Source organism: Falco rusticolus, chromosome 3 (genome assembly GCF_015220075.1).
Source record: "Falco rusticolus isolate bFalRus1 chromosome 3, bFalRus1.pri, whole genome shotgun sequence".
NCBI classification, from domain to species: domain Eukaryota; kingdom Metazoa; phylum Chordata; class Aves; order Falconiformes; family Falconidae; genus Falco; species Falco rusticolus.
In genome coordinates, this window is record NC_051189.1 from 33333424 (window position 1) to 33348181 (window position 14758).

A 14758-nucleotide genomic window follows, 5' to 3' on the forward strand; every position below is an offset into this window, starting at 1 on the left:
AGATATACATGAAACAGGTATATGAACAGATTAATTCGCTCAATGGTTAGGTGGGTGTGGAGTTGTTTATATGTGTAGTCTCTCATTATTAGAAACGTTATCACTTACATTTTTCCAATAAGATATTTAGAATCTAATTCAAAAAGCTTATAAGTGGCTTTACTTTTATTTAAAAAAAATATGTTTTTGTGCTAGGGAAGAACAATTTTGCAATAAATATATTACTTTTTCTTCAGGTGAGCCATAGTCGTTATACGAAAGACATGCCACTTGGACTTAAAAAGTATATTTAAATACTTCAATTCAATTCTGCTAGAAAAAGAATTCCCAAAGTAAGTGTTTTTCTTCTGATAAAGGCTACACAATTGTTGAGCTAATGTGTAACTAAATCTAGATCTGCATACTCTAAAATGTTTAATTATACCTTTGTTCAGAATATGTCACAGAATTTTGGGCTCAGGAGCTCTATTATTCTGGGTTTCATTTGTGTCCTGTTAATCTAATAAATTAAGTATCTGTGGGGAAAAAAAAAAAAAAGTCTGGTGGTGTAAACCCAGGTAACTCTAAGTGATCCACTCAATTCAAGTTTGTGCCTAACGAAAAACATGAAAGTTTACAATTAGTGAATGAAAGAGTAGGGTATAGGATGCAATGAATTATCTGAGAGGATTTTTTCAGAATCGCTGTTCTGTCATATAACAGAGGGAACTGCATGAACCTGACCTCAAACTGTCTCAATTTTTCTGTGAAAGTGCTTGCAACCCACAATGCACTGTATGTCAACCACACAGGCTTTGCACCAGTTTGTAATGCAAAAGGTACTAGTTTTAATAATCCACATTGCAGCATGCATTTTGTCAGTATAGTTTATCACTAGGTGGCTGCAAGGACCCCATAAAGCTTCCTGAGCATACCCGTGCTTTGAGAAAACAACAGCTAAGTGCTAACACAAATGTTAGCAGTAGCGATTTCAGTGTAAGTGTGGAATTCCTGGTACAGGGAAAATGCATTTTCCATTGTAAAATGGAGAACCAAAACCTGATTGTAAATAATTACACAATTTTTGCAAGATCTGAGCAGAAATAAAGGTGAGAACATTTCCATGCAACTGAGACAGGGTATGTTTACAAAGCAGTCTATACTAGAATTAAAGCACAATCACACATGGATGCACTTAGGTTAGCAGATATATTAGGTTTGAATGGCAAGGTTTTGGTAACAGGAGAGCTACAGGGCTGGCTTCTGTGAGAAGCTGCCAGAACCTTCCCTGAAGTCCAATAGAGCCAATACCAGCCGGCTCCAACATGGACCTGCCATGGCGAAGCCCATTATCAATGGTGGTAGCGCCTTAGGATAACATATTTAAGAGGCAGTGGGAGGGAATCAATTGTGCAACACCAGCAGCAGCCAGAGAGAGGAGTGAGAATATGTGAGAGCAACTCTGCAGACACCAGGTCAGTGCAGGAGGGGCAGGGGGTGCTCAAGGAGCCAGAGCAGAGGTTCCCCTGCAGCCCATGATGAAGCCCACGGTGAGGCAGGCTGTGCCCCTGCAGCCTGTGGAGGTCCATGGTGGAGCAGATATCCACCTGCAGCCTGTGGAGGACCCCACGCCAGAGCAGGTGGGTGCCCAAAGGCGGCTGTGACCCCACGGGCAGCCTGCACTGGAGCAGCTCCTGGCAGGGCCTGTGGCCCCGTGGAGAGGAGCCCAGGCTGGGGCAGGGCTGCTGGCCGGGCTGTGACCCCACGGGGGACCCACGCTGGAACCGGCTGTGCCTGAAGGACGGCACCTGGTGTGGGGGACCCCACCCTGGAGCAGAATCAGAGTGTAAGGAGCCTCCCCCTGAGGAGGAAAGACCAGCAGAGATGTGTGACGAACTGACCACAGCTCCATTCCCTGTCCCCCCCTGCTGCTGTGGGGGAGGAGGTAGGGAAAATCAGGAGTGAAGCTGAGCCCAGGAAGAAGGAGTAGGGGGAAGGTGTTTTTTTAAGATTTAGGTTTTATTTTCTCATTATGCTATTCTCATTTTGTTTTATAATAAATTAAATTAATTTTCCCTGTCAAGAGTGTTTCGCCCAGAATAGTAATCAATGAATGGTCTCTCCCTGTCCTTATCTCGACACATAAACCTTTTGTTATATTTTCTCTCCTCTGTCCAGCTGAGGAGGGGAGTGATAAGTGACTTTAGTGGGTACCTGGCATCCAGCCTGGGTCATCCCACCAGAGGAGAACAGAATTTTGCCATGCTTTCCCTTTAAAGTTAGGGAAGATTTTATTGTGTTGTGTTAATACTTACTCAGCTTTCCCCACCTAAGTAACTCTCATGTGTGCAGCAAAATACTCAATACTTACCTCCATTATAATGTCAAAAAGTAGAGTAAGCTTAAAGGAGATTCAAATATAGTCAGGCTGGGGAAAAAGAGGTGTTTGCATGGTCCAGTTTTGGGCCCCAGAGGATTCAGATCAGAGTTTTGGCTCTCTGCCACTGTTCATCCTCTGGCAGAGCTGTGACTTGCCCTCTCTCTTTCTATTCAGTATAAAAAGTGGTGTGGTAGAAAAGCCACCCTTCCACCATTTGACAACGGCAACAGTGGGTGCTATGCTTCTGTATGTCTTAAAATCCTTCTTTGATAGAGCAATATATATATGTGTATACACACGAACACACACATACATATATACAGATAATTTTGCAATTCTTCACCAATTTTTGCTTTTCAAAATAATGTTTAATTAGAGAAGCTGAGAAAATAAGGTCTATAAATCTCTATTTGACAAGCTACAGTTCTCACCATCCTCTTCTGCAGTAACCTTTTTTTCAGTATTCAGCAGTTCAAGTCAGTGAGATTAACAGCTTCCCTGTGAGAATACTATGACTTGTTTAAGAATCATAAAGGGAAACAGTCTCCCTGCAGCCAGTCTAGCAGATGTTGGTTTGAAAAGGGCCTCATATCTTTCTATATTCTATATTAATTTACATATATTAACTGTATACCCAATACTAGTAGAAATAGTGAGCAAATTTCATCCTAAATTTAGTATATAATTCATGCTCACCCCATCTTCAAGAATTGGAAATTAAACACCTACATTAAATGTCCCTTGTGCCTAACAGAATGGCTATAGAGACAATTTAGAAAGATTAACTTTAGTTTAATAGATCCTTCCACTAGAACAATGCGGGAGAGAGAAAGGAGTCTTGCAGGAGGTGAATCAGGACACCTTAAAAAACTCTTGCTGACTGGTCGGCTTTGAATGGAGGCATAGTAAGCTCACAAGGCAAAAGGTACCCTTTAAGAGATATTTTTTTAAAGTTCTTTGGTGGAAAAAGCAAACAAACAAAAAAGCAATAAAAAGGCAGAGGCCTTTGAGTTGATACAGATTCCTCTCTCAGAAAAGTCAGCTATATGCTTAGGAGAGAAGTGTTTATAGAGGAGGTGTGTATTTCCTCCATAGTTTTACAGATTTTTGGACACAGTTGAAAAACCTAATAGTCTAATGATGGTGGGCTGGAAAGTCTGTATTACTTTTTTGATGGCACCAATTAATAATTCAACTGTTTCCTCCTAAAAGGACAGCTGCCCTAAATTACAACTCATAGTTACTGATGTCTCCTTGTGACAGCCTAGCATTTGCTGTCAAGTTAAAAAAATAATAACTGCCAACATAAAAACCTTGAACTATCAGAGATACTGTGTCCACACCTGTGGAGAATGCTATATCCAGGCTGGAGCTATTCTTATTTTCCAAGCAACTCATCAATCTCTCCCTGACAAAACATTTAACCTGTGTTTTTTCACAATAGGTTCTGAAATAGGCAATTAGATGACACGATGTTTTCCTCAGGGTGATGCATTATGTACTAAGACACAATTGACCTTCAAGGCATGAGAAATACCAGAAAACAACTGCTCTTAAGCTGTTAAAATGTTGGAATGAGCTCAGATACCAGGAAAGGATGCTTTCAACCAGCTAACCAGCTACTCCATAAGTAGATGACCGTGTTCCTTCCCTCCTACACTCTGTGAATTAAAGTAGATATTTTACATTATAACTAAAGCTAAACTGGACTTCAAGGCCAACAAAAGACTTACTTTTATTGCTGGCAGTCTGAGATGAGAACTGGACTTCTGGCTTTTTATAGAAGGGGTTTTAGATTGTATGCATAATGAAAGATATGAGGTAGAGTGAATGGTTTGTTTTATCACCATTCCAGTTATCTATTTTTAACTGTTATGTGGATGCTTGCAAGACAGAAATATTGGTCTCTGTAAGGAATAGCTGGAGGAAGGAATCTGGTTAAACACATGCATTACAGTAGTCCTCTTTATAGAATATCAGTTTTGGAGGACATAATTATAGGTTATGTTCCAGGCAATATGTGTTACCTACCACTAAAAGGTACACAAAGCTGCTGGCTTTAGCCTCCCACCCCTCCCTGTGTCTTCCCTCCTGCTACAACAGCCATTTTTTTCACCTCTGACCCTTTGCTCAAGGGGTGCAGGGGTAGAAGTTTATCACTCCAAGACTGCATCTGTCTGTGGCGTGTTTCTCACCAACATGATAGCTTAGGATATCTTCTCTTTCTTTCTCCTCTGGTGATGTATTATATATATATATGTTCAAAAGAAATCATTGAAATATGTGTTTGCAGAGTAATGGCAGAGTCTTTTTTTCCTCCCTTCCTCTTAGATTATTCAATCTCCTTTTTTAGTTTACTGTACAGGGAAGGGAATGTAGGTTTGTCATGAACATAATGCCCTTACAAAAGGATAGTTTTCCTCTTCTAATTATTTTCTTTTCCTCGTAGTTAATATAGACAAATATGTGTTTAATTATGTCATTTAGAAAACAGCTTCCTTCTAGGTCCTCTAGAATACTACCTGAATTTCAATGTATTTGAGAACTTAGGTTATCTGCTATTTATATAAATGTCCTAATGCCTTATGAATGTACTTCTGTGCATTTGTAATTTACAGAAATCTCTTGGGAGACCTTTTAAGAAATTAGGTGTTAGGTCTAAGAATTGACATAATCATCATAAAATGACACCTCTATTGCATCTGATTACTATGGACAAATCTTGGACTTTATATTGTGCTCATCCGAAGGAAATAAAATATAATCTGTCTCAAAGGATCTATTTCATATAATTTCAGTCATTTATGATAGAAGTTTAAACCAGATAATTGTATTGTATTAGGAAGGAATTAAGTTATCATATGTGGGGTTATCAAGTTTCTGATCTGACATTACAAACTAGACTGTGTTTCATTTATGTGGTTGGTCATATCCCTGACAAAATACATCTTATCCTCAAAGAGGTTAAACAAAAAGCTGAAAACTACTGTGATCCCAATTAATCATTCTCAACATGCCTAGTATATCTATATATTGAACAAGCAGATATATTTTGCAAAACAGGGAATGACCTGTAATGAATAGCTAAAAGCATGCTTCTTTACAAGCCTGTTTCTATAGACTGTTTTTCTGGTCAGATGACACTATTCAAAACTATATGGCAAGCCAAAAACACACTGAGATTCTACACTTTTTTAATGCACTTGTTTTTATTACCTGACAAAGAAAGAAACATACTGTTTCTTATTCATATACCCAGAGATACATCAAAGAAGTGACAGCACCAAAATGAAGTGCACAGACACTTAGACTGAGTAAACTGTTTTAAGGCAGATAAATTCCTGGATTGGGGTTTTGATTACAGTATAAACAATTTTCAGTTATAAAATTAAGGAGACAATAAGTATTATGGGTTTAGAAAACTGTATTTTGAATGGCTAATTTCCTTCAAAATCAGAGACCTGCTAGAGAAAAAAAAGTGTGACATTTTGCAAAGAAAAGTATGTAATATCAGTGATTATACATACGATTAGAATTTTTGTCAAATACTTACAAAATTACCTAGCTTTTTATTTCAGAATAGAAAAACAAGGGAGTTTCCATCTGCATAGATTCTAGACATGTTACTTATATTCATGTCACTGTTTATTAACGTACAGCTACTCTTAGATTTGATGACTCCTTTCAGTGCATTGACAGTCTAGGACCATGAGTTCGGGTATTATATCCTGTTACATTTTGCAAGGAGTAAGAGTGTTAAAACGTATTACATAAAATTTTAATGAATATTTGACCTTTGGGGTGTAAAAAAATAGCTCAGTTGAGGTTTTTTGTATGTTCTTTCTTATGAGTTCTCTGTTTGAAGGTATAGTAAAGAATAGTGCTTTTATTTTTATACCAGGAGCTGCAGACTTAAACTTCAGCTGGCTATAAAATACCTTTTGGTGGGCTGGGGGCAGGGATGGGGCAGAATGTGAACAAGATGGTATGAATTTATGTTTGTAGTTGAAAAACTGTAAGGTTCAACAATGTACAAAATATTGTGATGCTATCTGGTAAGTGGCCTGAAGAAAGACTATATGTGCACAGAACCATCTATTTTAAGCCAAGAAGGAATAATTTTGTACCAAATGGAGTATTTAGGCAGAAGTTCTGTCCGCTGCCAAGGAATTACTTTGGACATAAGGCCTGATTTTGAAGTAGTTGTTTCCAGTTGTACCTGCTGCTCTGCAGCTGCATTTAATTACAAACTCACTCTGGAGAATTCAAAAGTCTAATTATCAGGTTTCCACAAAAAAACCCTGATAGACATCCGCATGATAAAAATGGAAGTTCAGCTTCTGGGATGGACTTTCAACCATAAGGTAAGGGGAGATGCTTTTCCTAAGTACATTATGTAAAAGCTTCTGGGAATGAGTACCAAATGTTGTACCCCTACAATGAAAATCTATGATGAACCTAAGCTGATGTTAATATTATGTTGAATTTAATATGAATTAGACAGACCATTGTGCAAAATAAAGAAAGGAACTGTATCTCAAAGAGGATTTTGTTTGTTTTTGTTTGTGGTTTGTTTTGGTTTTTTCTCAATAAAAGCTTGGTTTAAAGCTGGCATAAGCACTTTTATTGTCATAACTCTGCTGGACAATTAATCTCTGGAAAATCCATTCAAATGTTAGTCTAGTTTCTTTTAGGTCAACTGTTGGCATAGCTGCAAAAAGCAGTGATGGTACTCATTCTAGAATACACTCTTTCATTAAGCAGACACCACACTATTGTGATAGTATTGCCTTTTGAATGTCTCCTCACAGATAATGTTGGATTCATGACACTGGGAGAATTCTGGGGCTGACCCAAATGCACTTCCCTTCTTGACACTCTTCTTTACTCCTCTTGAAGCTGTGGCACTACTGTATCATGTATGTCCTTACTTCAAAGCTGGTTGTTTTAGGGGCCAGCAGAGCAGGCAATGTGTGTGTTAACAACTTAATACTTTTGACATACAGATCTGTTCCTGAGGTAGAAGCCCGACTTCAAACCGCTCATAGAGATAGCAGAAGGTCATAGACAAATTCAAGTCCATTTTCTGATAACAAGCATAACGCAACAACCAAGATATTTTTGCTCATACTGTGAGACCAGTCACACTCCTGATCATCTGAAAAGTTACCACAATATTTTTTTTTTTCTGGCTTGGGAGTCATAAACTGATTACAAATCTGCATTCTTTGCACAGTCATGAAAAGATAATGCGGAACAACTTCTTTGTGAGGTTTCTTACACTGTTGTAGAGGACAAAATTAGTTTCTTCCTTCTCTTCTTCTCCACTGAGGTTTTCTGTAATTTCCCAGCTCAGCATGACTTTGGAAGGAAGGTATCATCTCTCTTTGGAGAAGTCACAGGCAGACAGGTTATCTGTCCTCTGCATTATCAGACATACACACAGAATAATTTTGTACGTTAAGGATGGTGGAGTATTGACCTTGGCCAGAAGCCAAGCACCGCTTGCTCGCTCCCTCTGTCCAGGGTGATGAGGGGAGAAAACAAGATAAAAGGCAAGAAAACTCATGGGTCAAGATAAAGAGAATTTAATAGTGAAGGAAAGAAGGAAGGGAAGCAAAACAAAGGAAATCACTCACCATCTCCTACAGGCAGACAGATGCCCAGCCACTCTCCGAACACTGCCTACCTTGGAAGCCAATCCACCACCCCACCTGCCTTCTTCCTCTGTCTGTTTTATTGCTAATCATGACATTATACGGCATGGAATATCCCTTTGGCCAGTTTGTGCCAACTGTCCCAGCTGTGTCCCTTCCCAGTGTCTTGCCCACCCCCAGCCTCATTAGTGGGGGCACAGAGTGGGAAAAAGAGACAGCCCTGATGCCATGCAAGCACGGTTCAGCGATAGCCAAAACATTGGTGCCTTATTAACAATGGTTTAGCTACAAATGCAAACCACAGTAGCATATGGACTATTATGAAGAAAGTTAACAGCCAGCCATATTCAGGACAACCATGTAGGTTCACATTATGTTCACATCTGATCCATCTGGCCATGCCAAAAGACCATATCTTACGCTCCCCTCTTTCGCTTTCCCAGGCCTAATGACATTTCTTCCCAGCTTCTTCTTCATATCAGATCTTCTGGCTGTATAAACCTGATCAGAGTGTGAGTGTTGGGGGGTTGGGGGTGGGGTTGGGGCTGTTAATGTGTGAGAAAATATACATTTGGTTCTTTTCCTCTAGATCAGTTTTGGTGACCTGCATGTGAGACACAGCGAAAGGTAAGACCACCCCTCTCCTTAACAATTGACAGCTGTATTGGATAGACTCTAATGTGAAACCATGTTATGTTGCCCATTTTGAGTTGGCTGTTAGAGTATATGGCTGAAAAGAGATGGGGTCTGGTTAGGATGGCTGCAGGGAGTAGGGGAATAAGCTGAGGAAAAATCCTCAGTCAGAACTAGAAGGCAATTGAAAACTGAAAGATAAAACTGAGTAAGCAAAACTATTTTATTCTCAGGAAATTGCTGACAAGGCAGTGATTTGCAAGTTCTAAAGAACCTGTCTTCAGTGGTGCACAGAACTGTGCTTCCACTGAAAGGGTACCAAATCTGTTTTCTTTACCATTGTATTTAATAAAAGAATCACTTGGCTAATTCCATTGCTTTATTAGGAATATAGAAAATTATTATCCCTGCTGCTTTTAATAATGTATTAAAACTTTTCTCAGGGTAATTAATGTTCAGAAAAAAAGTATTGAGATTGAAGATTTGGGGGTTTACTTCTGGGGGGGGGGAAGAACCCTGAATAGGTCATAGTGCAGGAAGTAGAAGGAGTAGGAAGAAAAAGATTGTTAAGTAGAAATAATTAACAGCTGCATGCTGGTCTGCAGAAAAAACAGAGTTGGTGAGATGATTTATCTACGAGGGCTGCTGTGAGAATAAAGAGAACAGCGCAATGAGATGACTGCTGGCTTACACTGCAGTCCCAAGCTTCTTACGGAATGATTGAACTTAAAGAGCAGCAGTGTGATGTCTGTTCTGTTGACATTTGCCTTTTCTCACTGATGGACTCCATTCCTATCTCTGTTTCACCAAACCAAGGGTAATTTCTCCATAAAACAATAGCTCTTGCACTATCCTGTCCTTTAAGAAGTGTCAAAGTGATAAGGTAACTGTACAGAATTTAATGTTTAGTTTTATCTAAACACAGAGCAAGATCTGTACTCTGCTACACTCTTTTTATAAGCTTCAGTAAGTGATATGGAAACTTCACTCTTCTTCCACTGCCAACACTGAATTGTATTGGGATTAAGTCTATGGCAAATGGTGATGATACAGTGGTTTATAACTTGCACACTTGGGTGGAGAAGCAGACCTCAGAATTAATGATTTCATTTAAGCATACATACTGTAAGGAGCTCCTGATTTCTAAAAAAAAAAAAAAAAAAAAGTATTTGGAGCAAAGTTACTTCTGTTCTGAAAGTATTAATGTTTCAGATCCTGTACACTGAGAGACCCTCTTGTTTATTCCTCTTCACAGGAAACTTTAGAACAAGCAGTTTCTATTCACCATGTTGGCTTGGATACATGACAGAGTGTCTAGTGGGTTTCTTTTTCCTTTTTTTTCAGAAGTGAACCCCTGAGAAATCACATTCATCTTTTCTGACAGATTGCGACCCATTTAACTGCCTTAATAATATGAATCGGTGACTGAAATGGGCCCATGAAGCTGCTGCCATTTAGATTAGCACTGAGGTTAAATGAAAGCCTTCCTTCTTTTTACTATCCTCAGCTTTGCTGCAGGAAGGGTTGCTTTAGGCTGATGACTACATCTCAGCATGACCCGCTGGGATAGCCTTCAGACTTCACTATTTTATACTAATGTACGAGCAGGGATCAGGAGCTACCTCAGCTTTTGTGATATACTATCACAGTGGGGCTTTTAAATGGATCGTGATTCCCAAGTGCAACAAACCCTCCACCATTTTGGCTTTTGACCTTGCAAACTGGGAATACCTTTGTATTCATGCCAGTTTTTGTTTCACCACAAAACATGCCATTTGACAGAAGCCATAATGAATTCTGTTCAGCAGGTTGAAATTCATTATCTGTTATAGCTACTTGCATACAACCAAACCAGTTAAATATTTCTTTTGTGTTAGGCACTGCAAAGTAATTCTTACCAGAACTGCAATTTTGATGTTTGGGTCTTGTAGCCTTTATTATTTTGGGGTTTTTCTTGGGGAGTGTTGAGGTTTTTTTAACGTATTTATTTTTCTATCCACCTATTTTCAACTCTAGGGCATGCTTTCTCACTTTGTTAATTTTTTATCATTAATTGAATTTTCCTTCTACAACGCCTTTGATCCTCCCATTATGCACAGAGAAAGCTTTGTAGAACTGATTGATAACATGGAGATATGGTTTGTTTTGAGGTGGTGCTTTTCTTACTCATGTGTTATCGGTTTGGCTCCTTTTTAAGAACATTAATAAATAATAAGTCTAATAATAGTCCTTGCAATACCAGCAGGCCATTTGGCAAAATCTAAGAGTCTTCATCACAGAGGGACATCTGGTCACTTTTAAACTGAGCACTGACAACACTTGTCATCAGATTAAACACAATATGTGGTGATTTTTTTACTAGAATTTTGCATTATATATCCTACAGCTACAACTTTTATAAATAAAACAGAAGTTTGAGGGTAGCTCCAGGGAAAGGCAAAAGCATTCTGGTGATGTAAACACTAATGAGATTTGAGTTTTACATTCAAGAGGGAGATGATGGTAGGATACTGCTACTGACATTATATCTGTAGGACTGTAGCGTGGCAACCACGCTTTGTAGGATAATGTAAGTATCTATGGAAATGTCAGTGACTGAGCTAATTACTGCATAAACAAAATGAAGCTTTTTTACTTCTTTTATCAAAGCTGCCTAAGCCACAGCCACATACTGATTTTTAATTACATGAATGTTAATATTCTTGGTTTTGACCACTGTGGATTGTCCTGATTGATGGGTTTATTCATTACTATAATTAACATTATCACTGGTAAACAAACCAATAGCTTATCAGGGGTTGTTTTTTTCCTTTAGAAACAAAGGATATACTGATAATCCTTAACCTCAGATAAAAATTTACTCAATAACTAAACATCTATATTTACAAAACTTCATAATATTCCTTTTTAAGATATTCCAGAACAATGGTAAGATGCTATAAAACAAGGCCCTAATAACAAACATTTTGTAGTGCCTTGAAATTCTGTCATTCTCTTTGCCTTTCTCCTTTTATGAATTTATGGTTAACCTCCTTCTGAATCAATACAAAATAATCCTGATTACTCAGTCTTTTCTTTGATTATTTAGTCTTTCATGTTCTGATTTCAGTTACTACATTATTTCATAATCCCTTCAAGAGAGCATGGTTTAATTTATAGTCTCCTACACAAAACATATCACCACAAACCATGGGCAATAAAATTTTATCAGATAATGAAACTGTGTTAAATAACTATTCTCTACAAATAATTAAATTGATTACCTGGAGAGCCCACAATCAAAACTAGAAATATTTTCTTTTAAGAGCTTCAGACTTCATTTTTCTGTTTTGTTCTCTCTTTTGTAACTGCTAGTAATGGCAAAGAACCACTTTAAAATGTCTCAGCTGTATTTCTAAAAGAAGTTGAGTGCATACAAAATTTAAAAGTCACAGGACACATGTTAAATGAGCCCATTAATTTAGTATTAGCCCAAACACTTACCATGTTAATGCTATTCTTATTCTGGGGTTCTGGTGATGTGATTGTTTCAGGCTTTGAGAAGATTTCATTATAAGAAGCGTGAAATCTATGTCCAAAAGAACGTAAAAAGAAAAAAATGAAATAATCAGATATCATTGTAAGAGAATTAATAAAGGAGCTTCCATCGGGACCATGGTAGCAACTAAATCTTCAGTCCAAGTAATCCTTGTTTCAAACATGGAGAAGACAAGGACAAACAGGATGGTAATGTGGAGAAACTGATCCCGATAAAGTTCACATCAACTGATAGTAATTTCATTGGATAAGGTGTTGTTCTCAGGTGGCCCCCATGGGGCCAGAGGGAGAGGTAGGGGCAAGACCCCTCTGGAGCTCAAAACCTGTCCTTTTTATCATACTGATAACACAGTGGGAAGTAGGCAGAGATGAGAAATGCAGAAAATACGTGAGTGGGAAGCAGAAGAGTAAGGAGAGGGATTTCAGCACAGGTAAAGTCTGCCAAGAGTCCTAGGAATTACCATTTTAGCTCCACTGCAGGGAAAATTAGAGTTTATGTTCAAAAAATTGGTTTTGTGAACTTATCAAAGGCAATGGGGAAGTCAGAGTAAAACAGGAATCAAGAATATGGAAGCCGCAGGCTTTGGGTGCAGCCTACTGTCCCCGTTCTCTTGCTCTAAAGGTCAATTTTTTGCAGCGTATGTCTATGCGTGGAAGTAATTTCTACTGGCAATTCTGCTGAGATTTTACCCTTGAGAGGAATGGCTGAACAGTTCAGAAAAGACAACAGAACCTTGGCACACAGCTCGGCAATTGTGTCCTGTCTGAGTCACAAAAGGTTTGATAAGAGAGCGCTGAATACACAGGCTGTCTTTGTGCCAAGCTACAAATATACTTTAGAATCATTTAAAACCATTCAAAATCTACCACTAAGTTTTACAAGGATGGATAGCAGAACAACCCTTATTATAACATTATTTTCTTCTTGTCATAAAGTGCATAAGACAGAATAATCATATTCTTGCCTGTCAAAAGCATTGGAATGGTACATTCCAGAAGTGGGTAAAATTACTTTACCCACATATGTTGCTACCTAAACTAAAATGCCTGTGATTAATCACTACTACCTGTCTTCTGGCATTAATTAAAAAAATGATGAGAGGAAAGTGCAGAGAAAGGAATATTAATTCCAAGTAAAAAAATATTAATTTCAGGTAGAGATATTGTTGGGGAGAAAAATAGAAGAGTTCTTGGATCCATTCACATCTGACACGTTAATCACCAAAATTCTAAAAGTAATTTCCAGATAAAATTAAAAGTGCTACCAGCAGTCACTTCGAACAATTTCTATACAAAAAAATAATTTTAAAAATGGTTAAGCATGAGCATCTAGGAAGAACACGTTAATGTGTCAATCACTAGAAAGGATGAAACAGATGAGGAATGTAATTAGATGTACTATATTCAAGATAGAATACTGAAATAAGTAAATGTATTAATATATAATTGTTAAAATAAAAATAGAAAGAAATTTCAAATGGCATAATAGTACTAAGAATACCCTTTAAAATGTCAGAGAAGGTCAATTGATTTGAAAACAATGACAGAAAGATCATTACATTCTTGCTTTTATGACATAATGTTGATGTTAACCACTAAAAAAAGGTATTAAGACTTTAGCTTCTACAAATCTCACACACTACCTCCTTTTTGACTTTGTTTACTTTTTTAAACTGCTGCATCCCATTCCTATATTCAGTGCCCAAACTCTTTTATTCCTTATCTCCTTAATCTTTTCCCACCATATTGTAACTCCCAGTCACTTCTGAAACCTCCTTGTCAGCATTCAAAGTCCTTTCTCCTTGAGATGTCTTTGCCAGAAGACTCTTGGGCTATCATAATATTTAACAATAAGCCACTGCTATCTCTTTATTTCCTCTAAAGGACTTGGAATGTGTAGAGGTCTTCAAGAAGGTTCTAGGTTTTGCTATGACATGCCTAAGCAAAACAGGAAAGTTTGCCTTTAACTCCTATCTCCTGTGAGACCTATTTATTTTTTCTTAAAGAATATGCATACATTTTTAAAATAGTCTAGCTAAAGAAGAGGAAGAGACCTACTTGTAGAGGTTTGGAGCTATAAAACAAAGATAAATGGCTTGAAATTTAAAATTTAGATTAGCCATCAGGAAGAGGTTTCTAACAGTGAACACCACAGAATAATAGAATAAATTACCTGGAGAGGTGCTGCAGTCTAATGACTTCACTGAGCAGGTGAGATTAAGCATGCTTGTGGGAATAGAGAACAGGAAAACTTTGTGTAAATGATTTACTGGATGAAATGTCCAGATAGTTTTTAGCCCAAAAGTATAAGGCTATGATTCAGTCAAGGTCACTGATGATAACACAAGTTTTGCAGAAAATTTAAAAGGGAAACGAAGCTCATATTTTCTTTATATATTTTTTATCTTCCTCTTATGCCTCTTGCATCTCTTACTAGAAGAATGAAATAATTCATGTTTTTTGGAACACTATGTATGAAAGAAAAACAAAATTACATTAACTTAACAGAAATGGCAGAAAGATTTCCATCCTCTAAATATTATAAACCACTATTTGTCTAACTGCTGTGGAA

General features: G+C 37.8%; 1 long non-coding RNA gene across 1 annotated transcript; it reads right to left on the minus strand.

The window, feature by feature from the left end:
- Window positions 1–7536: 7536 nt before the first annotated feature.
- Window positions 7537–14434, minus strand: LOC119145488. Its single transcript, XR_005103423.1, has 2 exons — window positions 14360–14434; window positions 7537–7781 (listed from the first exon to the last, which is right to left on the minus strand). It is a non-coding gene; the product is annotated as an uncharacterized LOC119145488 (long non-coding RNA).
- Window positions 14435–14758: the final 324 nt, after the last annotated feature.